Raw genomic sequence first — 12,819 nt, forward strand, 5'->3', positions numbered from 1 at the left:
CCCTGCTCACTCCACCTTAGCACCTTTGCTGTTCCCTCCATCTGGAATCTCTCAGAAGTCGCTAAGACTCACTTCCTCACTTTTTTAGGTTTTATCTCAAATGTCACCTATTCAGTGGGGCCCTCCCCACCCCACCCCATTGAACTCAAACCCTCATACCTCCTGACAGCCTGTCTGCCTTCTCTTGTTTCCTTCCACAGCACATGGTCCGCAGACCCCACCACTCCCTACTGCCTCACAACTAGTCAGATTCATATATTTGCTTTGTTTGCTGGACCCCTGAGCAGGCCGCATTTGCATTTCTTTTCTTTTCTTTTTTCTTTCTTTCTTTTTTTTTTTTTTTTCCAAGATGGCGTCTTGCTCTGTCTCACAGGCTAGTGTGCAGTGGTGCAATCTCGGCTCACTGCAACCTCCGCCTCCCGGGTTCAAGCAATTCTCCTGCCTCAGCCTCCTGAGTTGCTGGGATTACAGGCGCCTGCCACTACCCCTGGCTAATTTTTGTATTTTTAGTAGAGATGGGGTTTCGCCACGTTGGTCAGGCTGGTCTCGAACTCCTGACCTCATGGTCCGCCCACCTTGGCCTCCCAAAGTGCTAGGATTACAGGCTTGAACCACCACGTCCAGCCCACGTTTGCATTTCATAAGCAAGACTCAGAGAAAGTGACTCCTGGAGAAATCCCCTTAGCCTCCTCTACCAGGATGGTTTTGGATTCCTCTCCAGCTAGCAGTTGGAACATAGTAGCCCATGTCGTCTAAAATCATGAGGTCATCCTCAGGTGCCTTCTCTTTGGTTCTTGACTTGCCCCCTATTCTTCATACTCACCTCCTGAATAATGTCCACATAGTTATAAGATGAAGGGAGGGAGCCAGCTGGGTGTTACCTCCTTAACCTGCCTGGTCAGCACCTGCTTAAGGCCCCTGATCCTGCATCACCTTTTCTGAGAAACCTTCCCTGACTACTTCCCTGCCCTGCTCTGTCTACCAGCCAGCCTGATCTGACCACGTTGCTCCCAGGATGGATGCCTGTCAGGACCCCCTTCCCTCTAGGTTGGACTGATTTGATCTGGGTCGGCTTCCCCCGCCAGACCGTGGGCTTCGTGAGGGCAGAGGCTGTGAGTTACTTCTCTTTGAGTGCCTAGGGCTTGGCTGATGTGGTGCTCAATAAACGAGTTCTGAAAGTGTAAATAAAAGAATGAATGAATTGGCTGGGCATGGTGCCTCACGCCTGTAATCCCAGCACTTAGGGAGGCTGAGGCTGGAGGATCACTCGAGCCCAAGAGTTCAAGACCAGCCTGGATGACGTGGTGAAACCCCAACTCTACAAAAAATACATAGATTAGCAGGGAATAGTGGTATGTGCCTGTAATCCTAGCTACTCGGGAGGCTGAGGTGACAGGATCAATTGAGCCCGGGAGGCTGAGGCTTCAGTGAGCGGACATAACACCATTGTACTCCAGTCTGGGCAAGACAGTGAGACCCAATCTCAAGAAACAAAAACAAAAAGAATAAATGAATAAAAGGAGGAAGGATGGAGAGAGAGAAAGAAGGAAGGGACTTGTTAATTAATGTGCTCCTTACCTTCCACACATTTGCCTGGAAGAGTCCTGTTGCTTTAAATGCCACCCCCAAGGCTGGGAGTGTGTCAACCCCCACAGAAGAGGAACCCTGGGCTGGGGCCAGCCCTACAGAGACTCATCTCCATTCCACCCCTGACCATAGAAACAAGCGTCACACCCAGTTTCTGCTTGTTCTGTTTTTTGTTGTTGTAAATTTTATGATTCAATATACATGCCCAAAATAATCAAAATCAGAAGTTGACAGTTTAATGAATTTTCATTGTGAGCAGATCCACGTAAGCAGCACCCAAATTAAGAAAGAGAATGCAAACAGCTCCTGCCCTGTGCTGCCTTCAGCCACTACGCTTCCCAAGGCTGACCCTTCTTCTAACCCTAGCAGCATTAATTTTCATGCTTTGTATTTTATTTTATTGTATTAATTTTATTTTATTTTATATTACATTTTATTTTATTATTTTATTTTGGGACAGAGTCTTGCTCCATTGCCCAGGCTGGAGTGTAGTGGTGCTATCTTGGCTCACTGCAACCTCTGCCTCCCAGGTCTAAGCGATTCTTCTGCCTCGGCCTCCAGAGTGGCTAGGACTAACAGGCACACGCCACCATGCCTGGCTAATTTTTATATTTTTAGTAGGGGTGGAGTTTCACCATGGTGGCCAGTCTGGTCTCGAACTCCTGGCCTCAAGTGATCCACCTGCCTTGGCTTCCCAAAGTGCTGAGATTACAGGCGTGAGCCACTGTGCCCAGCCTACTTTATTTTATTTTGTGAGATAACGTCTTGCTCCGTCACCCAGGCTGGAGTGCACAGCTCTAAAAACAAAAACAATAAGAGCTATAGGACAAAAGTCAAGAACCAGAGAAGCTGGTTTTCCGGAATGTACGAGAAACAGAGCTGGAGCAGACTGCCAAGCTGGAGTGCACAGTTCACTGCAGCCTCAACCTCCTGGGCTCAAGCGATCCTCCCAGTTCAGACTACAGGCATGTGCCACCATGCCTGGTTGATTTTTTTGTCTTTTTGCAGAGATGGAGTCTAATTGTTTCCTAGGCTGATCTTGAACTCTTGGGCTCAAGCAATCCACACAACTTGGCCTCCCAAAATGCTGGGATTACAGGTGTGAGCCACGGTGCCTGGCTGTATTTTATATAATTGTAACATTACAATATATATTTTGAGTCTAACTTCTTCTGGTTAATGCTGTGTATGTGAGATTTATTCTCACTGTGGTTTATTCATTCTCATTGCTGTATACTGTATTCCACGGTATAAGTAAGCCACAATTTATTTATTCATTCTGCTGCTGATGGACGTTTAAGTCATTTCCAGTTGTTGGCTATTAAGCATATTGCTTCTGTGACCATTCTCGTACCTGTCTTGGGGAACATATGTGTGTATTCATGCTGGGTATGTACCTAGATGTGGACTGCTGGGTCAGAGGCAAGTTTCTGCTCAACTTAGCAGAAAGTTGCCATTTTCCAAAGTGACTGGAACAATTGTCGCTTCCACTGGCTGCGTATGAGAGTTACGGTTGCTTGTCGTGCTCATCAATACTTGGCCATACCTGTTTTTCCTTTGTTTGCTTTATTTTTTGTGTTTTGTTTTTTGGCCGGCTATTCCGGTGGGTGGATTGTTCCATTTTTGACCACATGCTTCTTCCCCCTGGCAGTCTGCCCCAGCTCTGTTTCTGGTACATTCTGGAAAACCAGCTTCTCTGGTTCTTGACTCTTGTCCTATAGCTCTTTTTGTTTTTGCTTTTAGAGGTGGGGCCTCACTCTGTTGCGCAGGTTGGAGTGCAGTGGCATGATCATAGTTCACTTCAGCCCTGACCTCCTAGGCTCAAGTGATCCTCTTGCCTCAGCTGTCTGAGCAGCTGGGACCACAGGCAAGCACCACCACTTCTGGCAAATTTATTTTTATTTTTATTTTTTTAGAGATGAGGTCTTGCTATGTTGCCCAGGCTAGTCTCGAACTCCCTGGCTCAACCGATCCTCCAGCCTCAGCCTCCTGAGTAGCTGGGATTACAGGCATGAACCACCATGCCCAGTGCCTTGCAGTCTTGCTCTAGGGTTTGTCTCCACCCCTGCAGACCTGAGACCGCCCTCTCAGCTGTGCTCAAGAACTCCCTTCCATGAGGGGCATTCCAGCCTCAGGTGGCACCTCCTACAGGATATGGACCCCTGGGGATGAGGATGGGGAAGAGGAGGAGGGCGTCAGGAGCTGTCTCCAAAGCCTGCGCAGGCCCTTCCCACAATCTCTTCTTACTCATTTAGCCACTTTGTGGGCCCTCATCTTATTATAATCAAAACATTGGGTAGGCATAAAGAATAACTAAATATATGTGCTAAAACTATTAAATTCTTAGAAGAAAAGAGAGGGGGAAATCTTCAGTAGCTTAGGTTTGGAAGTCATTTCTTAGCTATGACATCCAAAGCATAAGCAACCAAAGAAACATTTGATAAATTGGACTTCATCAAAATTGAAAACTTTCATGCTTCAAAGGACACTGTGAAAAGAGTTAAAAGGCAACCCACAGAATGGGAGAAAATATTTGCGCATCATAAATCTGATAAGGGACTTGTATTTAGAATACAGAAAGAACACTTGGAACTTACGTGTTAGTGTGAAAGTAACTGCGGTTTTGCCATTAAAAGTTTGCCATTACCTTTAACAGCAAAACCGCAATTACTTTTGCACTAATCTAATAATGTGATCAAAGCCACCAGAAGCTGGAAGAGGACTATGGCCCTGCTGACACTTGGGTTTCAGGCTTGTAGCCTCCAGACCTGTGGGAGAATAAATGTCTTTTGTTTCAAGCCACGAAGTTTGTAGCAATGGCAGCCCTAGGAAATGAATGCAGGAAATTACACTGATGTAGCAAAACGTTTGAAAGCCTGTTTCCCTAAGTACCTGTGTGTGTCCCTGTCCTTGCATGTGTGGTGGCTGCCGCCTCCCCCTCACTCCCAACTTCCACCATTCGAATAACCTCATCTACCTTTCAGCACTTTCCATAGAAACCCAGCCTGCCAGGCGTGGTGGCTCACACCTGTAATCCCAGCACTTTGGGAGGCCAAGGCAGGAGGATCGTTTGAGTCCAGGAGTTTGAGACCAGCCTGGGCATCATAGTGAGGCTGTCTCTACAAAATATTTGAAAAGTAGCTGGGCCTGGTGGTGCATGCCTGTAGTCCCAGCTACTTGGCCGGGGGATCACTTGGGCCCAGGAGTTGGAGGCTGCAGTGAGCTGTGATCGTGCCACTGCACTCCAGCCTGGGTGACAGAGCAAGACGCCATCTCTGAAAAGAAGAAAAAGAAAAAGAAACCCAGCCAGCGCCCCAGCAGTTCTCCCGCCCACCACCCACTATAAAGTCCAAGGGTTGGGTGGGCCTACACAACGTTCCTTAGTTATGGAAAGAGGAGAATGGGAATGCCCATCTCGCTCTTCCCTGTGGAAATCTTTCTCAGGGCATGGCTGCACAGTCCTCCCAACTGCCCTTGACTCTTCCCCCTCCCTCTTTCCCAACATCCATGCCATTACTGTTCTGCCTTCCAGACAACCCTGGAATCAACCCATTTCCCTCCATCCTGCTGCCTTTCCTTGGGCTCTGGCCACACGCCTGGTGTGCTGCCCAGTGTTCCTTCACTCTTCAACCCAGGAACTCTCCAGCAGTGTGAGTCTGAGCATGCACCCCTGCCATGCCCCTTCAGCACCTCCCCTTCACTCTAAGGCTGAAGTCCCAGCTCCCAATAGGGGTCCCCCCTGCGTTCTGCCAGCCTCTTCAGTGCACACCGTCTGGGTCTCTCCTCTCAAACCACACTGACCTCCGTTCCTCAAACTTCTTGCCTTTGCACAGGCTGTTTTCTCTTCCTCCAACACTTTCCCACCCATCCCCATCACCCAGTGAACTCTTCCTTGGCCCTCAGTCCCCAGCAGATGCTTCCTCAGGGAAGCCCCGTGTGACCCTCTAAGTCAGGGTTAGCTGATCCTGCTCTGCCCCCATTATTTAATTTTATTTTTATTTATTTATTTTTTAGACAGAGTCTCACTTTGTTGCCCAGGCTGGAGTGCAGTGGCGAGAACATGGCTCACTGCCGCCTTGATCTCCTGGGCTCAATTGATCCTCCCCCTTCAGCCTACCAAGTAGCTGGGACCACAGGCTCGGGCCACCATGCCCAGCGCTAATTTTTGTATTTTTTGTAGAGATGGAGTTTTGCCATGTCGCCCAGGCTGGTCTCGAACTCCTGAGCTCAAGTGATCTCCCTGCCTCAGATCTTCTGCCTCCCAAAGTGTTGGGATTACAGGTGTGAGCCACCACTTCTGGCTCCATTATTTAATTAATGAGGGAAGCCATAGTGAGATTATTGACTCACTGTCCAAATTTTAGGAGAAGGGTAATATGCCACAAGAACAGATGATACGATTAATTTTGCTGGAATATACTATTAACTACATTTATTAAGAAACTTAAAAGCTTTAGGAGCATTTAAACATGATATTCATTTATTCTACAAACATTTGAGCATCTACTATGGGTCAGTGACTAGGAACACCCATGTGAATGACTGCGCCTGTCCTCAAAAAGGTCATAGTCTGATGATCTCATTCTGTTGAATCATACAGTGACCCACTGAAGTATTATTGATTTGTACTGATTAGGACATTTTTGTTTCAAGTAACACAGGACTCCTCAAACAGGCTTTAACAAAAAAGGGAACAGATTGGTTTATGTGACTGAAACGTCAAGGGGCTAGGTCTGGCTTCAGGCATGGCGAGTTTCTGGATTTGATAGTGTCTCCTGGACCATGCCGCCCTGTCTCTTGGTTCTTTCCTCCTTGAGCTGGCACCATGTTGTCATCCCAACAGCCCTGGGTTCTCTTCTCATGGTGGCCAGGTAGCTGTAGGTTTATATCCCCAGAGCCCCAAGGCCAGTGGGAAAGTGAAAATCTCTTTTCCAGCAGCTTCTGCAGGACCCCAGCCATCCAGCCTGATGACCAGGTCAGGTCCCTGGTTTGTCCCTGAGTCAATTACTGTAGCCAGAAGAAAGCAATGTTCCCAGTGGTTTGAGGAACACACCAAAGGCTTTATGTCCTGAATGTGGTATGGGCCCTGCCTGAGAGCTGGGGAGGGGCGCAGCCCAAAGTGAAAAGCTACGGGCATTGCTGTAAGAGGGGTGAGTGGAGACCAGGGAGGCAGAGGACAAATGTTGACCACTCTCCCTTCTTTAGAGGCAGGGACATGAGGCACAGAGAGAGGGAGAGTGACAACCTCAAGCCAAACTGCTGGTGCGCAGCAGAGCTAAGACTCGAACCCCGCTCTGCTGACTCCAAGTAGCACTTTCCACACAGCTGCTCTGCCCAGGGAGAGGTCTCAGACACAGGAAGGACCCTGGAGTGCCTACTCAGAGGCCTTCCTTTTATTTGTTATTTTTAAATTTTATTTATTTATTTTTCTGTTGAGACAGAGTCTCTCTCTGTCACCCAGGCTGGAGTGCAGTGGTACAATCTCGACTTACTGCAACCTCTGCCTCCCAGGTTCAAGTGATTTTCCTGCCTCAGCCTCCCCAGTAGCTGAGATTTCAGGTGCCCACCACCATGCCTGGCTAATTTTTGTATTTTTAGTAGAGACGGGGTTTCCCCATGTTGGCCAGGCTGGTCTCAAACTCCTGGCTTCAAGTAATCCATATGCCTCAGCCTTCCAAAGCGCTGGGGTTATAAGCATGAGCCACAGTGCCTGGCAGAGGCCTTTGTTTTAAATAATGAGACGGTGGAGGCTGTCCTCACAAACTGGGCTTTAGTCAGTGGCTCTGAGAAAGGAAAGAACTATACTCTTTGCCATGGGAGTCTTCTATCTTTTCTTTGAAGAAAAATTCCTCTCCTTCCCAGTCATTCCAGCTCTTGCCAAGGATCCTTAGAGCTCCAGACAGAGTTGCTGCTTGACAGATGAGGTCAGTTCAGTGGCAGCTGAGATCCAGACTGTCTTACAGAGCAATATTGTGACCTGCCCAGGGTTCATTACAAATTGTTAGCGCAGGCCTCCCCATTCTGGGCTCCTTCATCTGCCCATACCGCCTTCCCTCCTGTGGGCTGGAAGGCAGACAGAGCATCCAGGAAAAGCACAAGACAGTCTGGTGACCAAGAAAAAGCCAGGTTTCTGTCTGGGGCTCTGTCGCTGACCTGGGGCAGTCAGGCCTTCTCCCTGAAGGCTTGGGCTCTGAGTCTTGTCGGCTCTGCCCTGCCCTCCATCACACCCTAAGCATAAACTTTCTATTCCCCATACATGACCATTACTGTCTATTCCCCATACATAACCATTTCTGTTCAGCTGCTTCCTCTTGCTGAATTAGTTTCTTTTCCGTTTCTTTTTTCTTTCTTTTTTCCTTTTTTTTTTTTTTTTGTTGTTGTTGAGGCAGGGTCTCACTCTGTTGCCCAGGCTAAATGGCAGTGGCACAGTCATGGCTCATTGCAGCCTTGACCTCCTGGGCTCAAGCCATCCTCCCACCTCAGCCGCCAGAGCAGCTGGGACTACAGGTACTTGCCACTATGCCTGGCTAATTTTTGTATTTTTTGTAGATGGGGTTTCGCTATATTGCCCAGACTGGTCTTGAATTCCTAGACTCAAGCAATCCTCTCGCCTTGGCCTCCACCACCATGCCCAGTCTCTGAATTAGTTTCAATCACATTTGGTATGAAGTTGAATTGTGTCCCCAAAAAGAGATGTTCAAATCCTAATATCCAGAAGCTGTGACTATGGCCTTTTTTGTAAATAGGGTCTTTGCTGATATGATCAAGTTGAGTTGAGGTTAGACTGGATTAGGTTAGACCCTAAATCCAGTGATTGGTGTCCTTATAAGAGGGAAATTTGGACACAGACACTCAAAGTCTGGAGAAAGAGGAGGAAAAAACAAAAAAAAAAGAGAGAGACACGCACAGAGAAAAGATGATGTGAAGCCACAACCCAGGGAGAAGGCTGCATGAAGATGGAGGCAGAGACTGCAGTGATGCATCTGTGAGTTAAGGAGTGCCAAAGATCACCACAACCCCGGGGAGCTAGGAGGAGCAAGGAAGGGTCCTCTCCCAGAGCCTTCAGGGAGGGCATGGCCCTGCCAACACCTTGATTTTGGACTTCCAGCCTCTGGAACTATGAGAGAATAAATTTCTATTGTTTTAAGCTGCTCAGCTTGTGGTAATTTGTTGCCGCAGCCCCAGGAAATGAATACAAGGGTAGAGAGAAGGTTTAACAAAGTCATGTATGTCACAAGGAACCATAAAAAGGCCGAGACAATGCTGAGCTCAGATAATGGCTTATTCACTTCTATTATTTATTTATTTTTGAGACAGAGTCTGGATCTGTCACCCAGGCTGGAGTGCAGTGGTACGATCTTGGCTCACTGCAATCTCCACCTCCCAGGTTCAAGCGATTCTTGTGCCTCAACCTCTCCTGAGTAGCTGGGATTACAGGCATGCACCACCACGCCTGGATAACTTTTGTATTTTTAGTAGAGATGGGGTTTCACTGTGTTGACCAGGCTGGTCTCAAATTCCTGGCCTCAAGTGATCCGCCTGCCTCAACCTCACAAATTGCTGGGATTACAGGCGTGAGCCACTGTGCCCGGCCCACTTGTATTATTATTATTATTTTTTAGACAGGGTCTCGCTCTGTCACCCAAGTTAGAGTGTAGTGGCATAATCACAGCTCACTGCAGCCTCAACTTCCCAGGCTCCAGTAATTCTCCTGCCTTAGCCTTCCAAGGGGCTGGGACGACAGGCTCATGCCGCCATGTACGGCTAATTTTTGTATCTTTGGTAGAGATGGGTTTTTGCCGTGTGGCCCAGGCTGGTCTCAAACCCATAAGCTCAAGTGATCTGCCCACCTCAGCCTCCCAAAATGCTGGGATTACAGATGTCAGCCACCCGGCCTTGTTCCTTTCTTTGCTGCATGAACTTGGGAAAGCTACATCACCTTTCATAGCCTGAAGGTCTACAGAGTGGTTGTCCATAAATATTAGGAGCTGGCTAGGGCCCTTGCCTGGATGCGGGGGAAGATGAACACCATCTTCAAACACGTGAAGGCTATCATGAGGACAAGGCATTCAACCTATTCTTCTATGTTTTAAGCACCTCAGGGGAGAAAAACTGAGGAAGAATAGGCCTAAATCAGGGAAGACCTTCCTGTTAGTGAGACCTGCCCAGTAGTGACCGGCAGAGGTCATGAGCTCTCTGTGGCTCGAGAGAGATGACACAGAGGCTAAAGGACTGATTGCGGGTCAGTGAGAAAGTCACCCACCACCCAGGGACAACTGTTCTATGACAGAGCCAGGATTTAACCCTGAGCTGCCTGACTCCAAAGCCCATTTTCTTAACTGTTAGCCTCACCTTTCTAAACTGGTTGAATGGGTGGGAGCATGTTGAAAATTCAATGTGTGAGGTCCTTCCTAGTGCTAAAATTTTCTTTTTCTTAATTCTCCACGTTTTAGCATCCTCTAGTTTCTTCTGCAGGTTGTGGGAAGGTTGGTTATTTGGAATCCAGAACAAAGTTTCCTAAAGAAACAAGTCGATATTCAGTTCTCAGACCTCGCTTGGAGATTCATAACTCACGAGGGACCTGAACCAAAGCCCCATCTCCCCCAGCTCTGAACCCTTAGTAGTGACTTGCTGGGCCAGGCTCCATCTTGGCCCACGCTCTCCGCTTCCGTGTCACAGAGTGGCCTACTGCCCCAGTTTACCCAGAACTGATGGGTTTCCTGGGACATAGGACTTTCAGTGCCCAAGCCAGGAAAGCCCTGGGCAAGCTGGGAGGGGCTTATTGCCCTACTTGGTGATGAACCCATAGCAGAGGCCCTGACTGGGCTGCAGGCAGATGTGGAAATCCTGGAGTGGATCTGCAGGCAGAAGACAAAGGAGCCGTGTGTGTGTGTTTTCCACCAGCTCTGAGACACAGTGGCCCAAATTGCTTTGCTTTGGGGCCTGGTGACAAGTACAGCACAGACTTGGAAAGAAGAGACTTCTTACTTCAGACTAAACATAGCTTGGCCACTAGCAAAGCCTGCAGGGCCAGCAGCACTATGAGGTGGGGCAGCTTTCGGATGTCACGACTGCAGACCTTTATACAAGTACTGGCCTTCCTGGGGCACCAGCGGCCTGGCAGGAAGGAGGAACTGCCCTCACATAGCTCCTCAAACAGCTGAGTCAGGGAGGGGTTCTGTGGGGGAAGTGGGGGAGGTTTGCCTGACTTTTCCCATGAGATACATTCAGGGGCTCCTGGCTGACAAGGTAGAGGGAGAACCCTGCAGGCTGGGGCCTGGGCCGGTTGAAAGGGAAGGAGACCTGCTGGCAGAGCCTGGCTGAAGCCACAGTCTCAGAGGCTGGGGAGTCTCAGTTACAATGTCAGTTCCGCCAGGCCTCTGAAGGCAGACACAGGACCTCCTCCATGCCTTCTCTTTCTCTCCCACTTCCAGGCAGTCTAGAGCTCGGTGGAGTCTCCTGCCAGGACACCTCCAGAATGCTTCCAGTCCTTTCCCTGACCACTGCCAGCTCGGCACAGGCCCTGTGCAATATCCTAAACAATTGCGAAGCTCCTGACACCCTTCCTGCCAGCCTCATCCCCCGCCCTCCTCCTGTCATTTGCCAAGCCCCAGCCACTGTTCAGCCCTGCATTTTCCCGGAGGTGCAGGCTGCAGGCATCTTGCTTTCGAGTCTTTGCATAAGTGGGATCCTCTTCCTGAATGCCCGCTCACCTTCTTGACTTGGCTAACTTCTACTCAACTTCGAAGATTTATTGCAGGTGTGTATTAGTCCATCCTCACACTGCTATAAAGAACTACCTGAGACTGGGTAATTCATAAAGAAAAGAAGTTTAATTGACTCACAGTTCCACAGGCTGTACAGAAAGCATGGCTGGGGAGGCCTCAGGAAGCTTACAATCATGGCAGAAGGTGAAGGGGAAGCAACACATCTTCACATGGTGGCAGGAGACAGAGAGAAGGGGGAAGTGCTACACACTTTTAAACAACCAGATCTTGTGAGAGCTCCATCACCAGAACAGCAAGGGAGAAGTCTACCCACATGATTCAATTACCTCCCCCATAGGCTCCTCCTTCAACACATAGGGGTTACAATTAGAAATGAGACTTGGGTGGGAACACAGAGCCAAACCATATCAAGGTGCCACCTCCTCCAGAAGGCCCTCCCTCATGTCCTTCATCTCTGTCCCCACAGCATCCTGGGCTTACCACTGCTGTGCACCAACTCATAAATTCATGCACTAACAGCAGACAGTGTCTGTCTCCTAACCAGCCTGGGAGTTTCCTGAAGGCAGGGAACAGGTTTCCTATTTCTGTGTTGCCAGCATCTGGCAAAGAGTAGGTCCATAATGCAGAATGAATGAAGGAATGAGTGAATTAATACATTGTCCTGTTTAGTCCTCATGGCTCTGGGGGTCCCTGTTCTGGTTCTTTGGGACCTCAGAAGCAAAGAGGAAGAGGAGGACTGTGACTCCCCAGCTTACTACCTCCTGCCTTACCATAGCTTTGCTAGTCCCTGATGACCTTGAGCCCTAGCCAGGCCAAACAGGGGTCACGTGTAGTACTAATGTGAGTTGGGGGAAGCTGGTACAATCTGCCAGCCCAGTAGTGTGGAAGGGGACTGAGGGCCTCACAGTGTTGCATGCCAGAACAAAGCCCATGCAAAGAATTGAGGCTCTCTGCCTTTTTGGGCACCTGGTTAGGTTAAGAGGAGGGGAAAGGCTGAAGCAGAGGGAGGACAGAAGGATCGGGAAGTGCGAAGGCGACCTCCTACATTGTGAGAGCCAGGCAGGGTCCCAGAGGTCATCCGAGTGGCTAGGGTGTCCCTCCGTTGTGACTAGACAATATCAGTCCACTCCTCCTGGCTGAGTGAGAGACTGCCTACCTCCTCCCCACTGCCTTCCTCCAGCAGCCTTACTCAGAGGCGCTGCGGCCACTGCTGTATCTATCTCAGTCTCTCAATAGCTCTGTGAAGGGTGACTGTGATTCCCACTTACAAATGAGGAAGACTTCTTCCCTGCCTTCTTTTGATTTATTTGAAAATTCTTTAGAACTCCATTTTAATTGACTTATTGGTTCTGTATATCTTTTGTGGTTTCTCTAAGAATTACAATGTAATTCTTTGGGAGGTCAGGGTGGGGATTGCTTTGAGCTCAGGAGTATGAGACCAGCCTGGGAAACATGGTGAAATCCCATCTCTACAGAAAAATACATATATATACATACACAAAAA

The sequence above is a fragment of the Papio anubis genome, chromosome 17 (genome assembly GCF_008728515.1).
Source record: "Papio anubis isolate 15944 chromosome 17, Panubis1.0, whole genome shotgun sequence".
In the NCBI taxonomy this organism is placed as follows: Eukaryota; Metazoa; Chordata; class Mammalia; order Primates; family Cercopithecidae; genus Papio; species Papio anubis.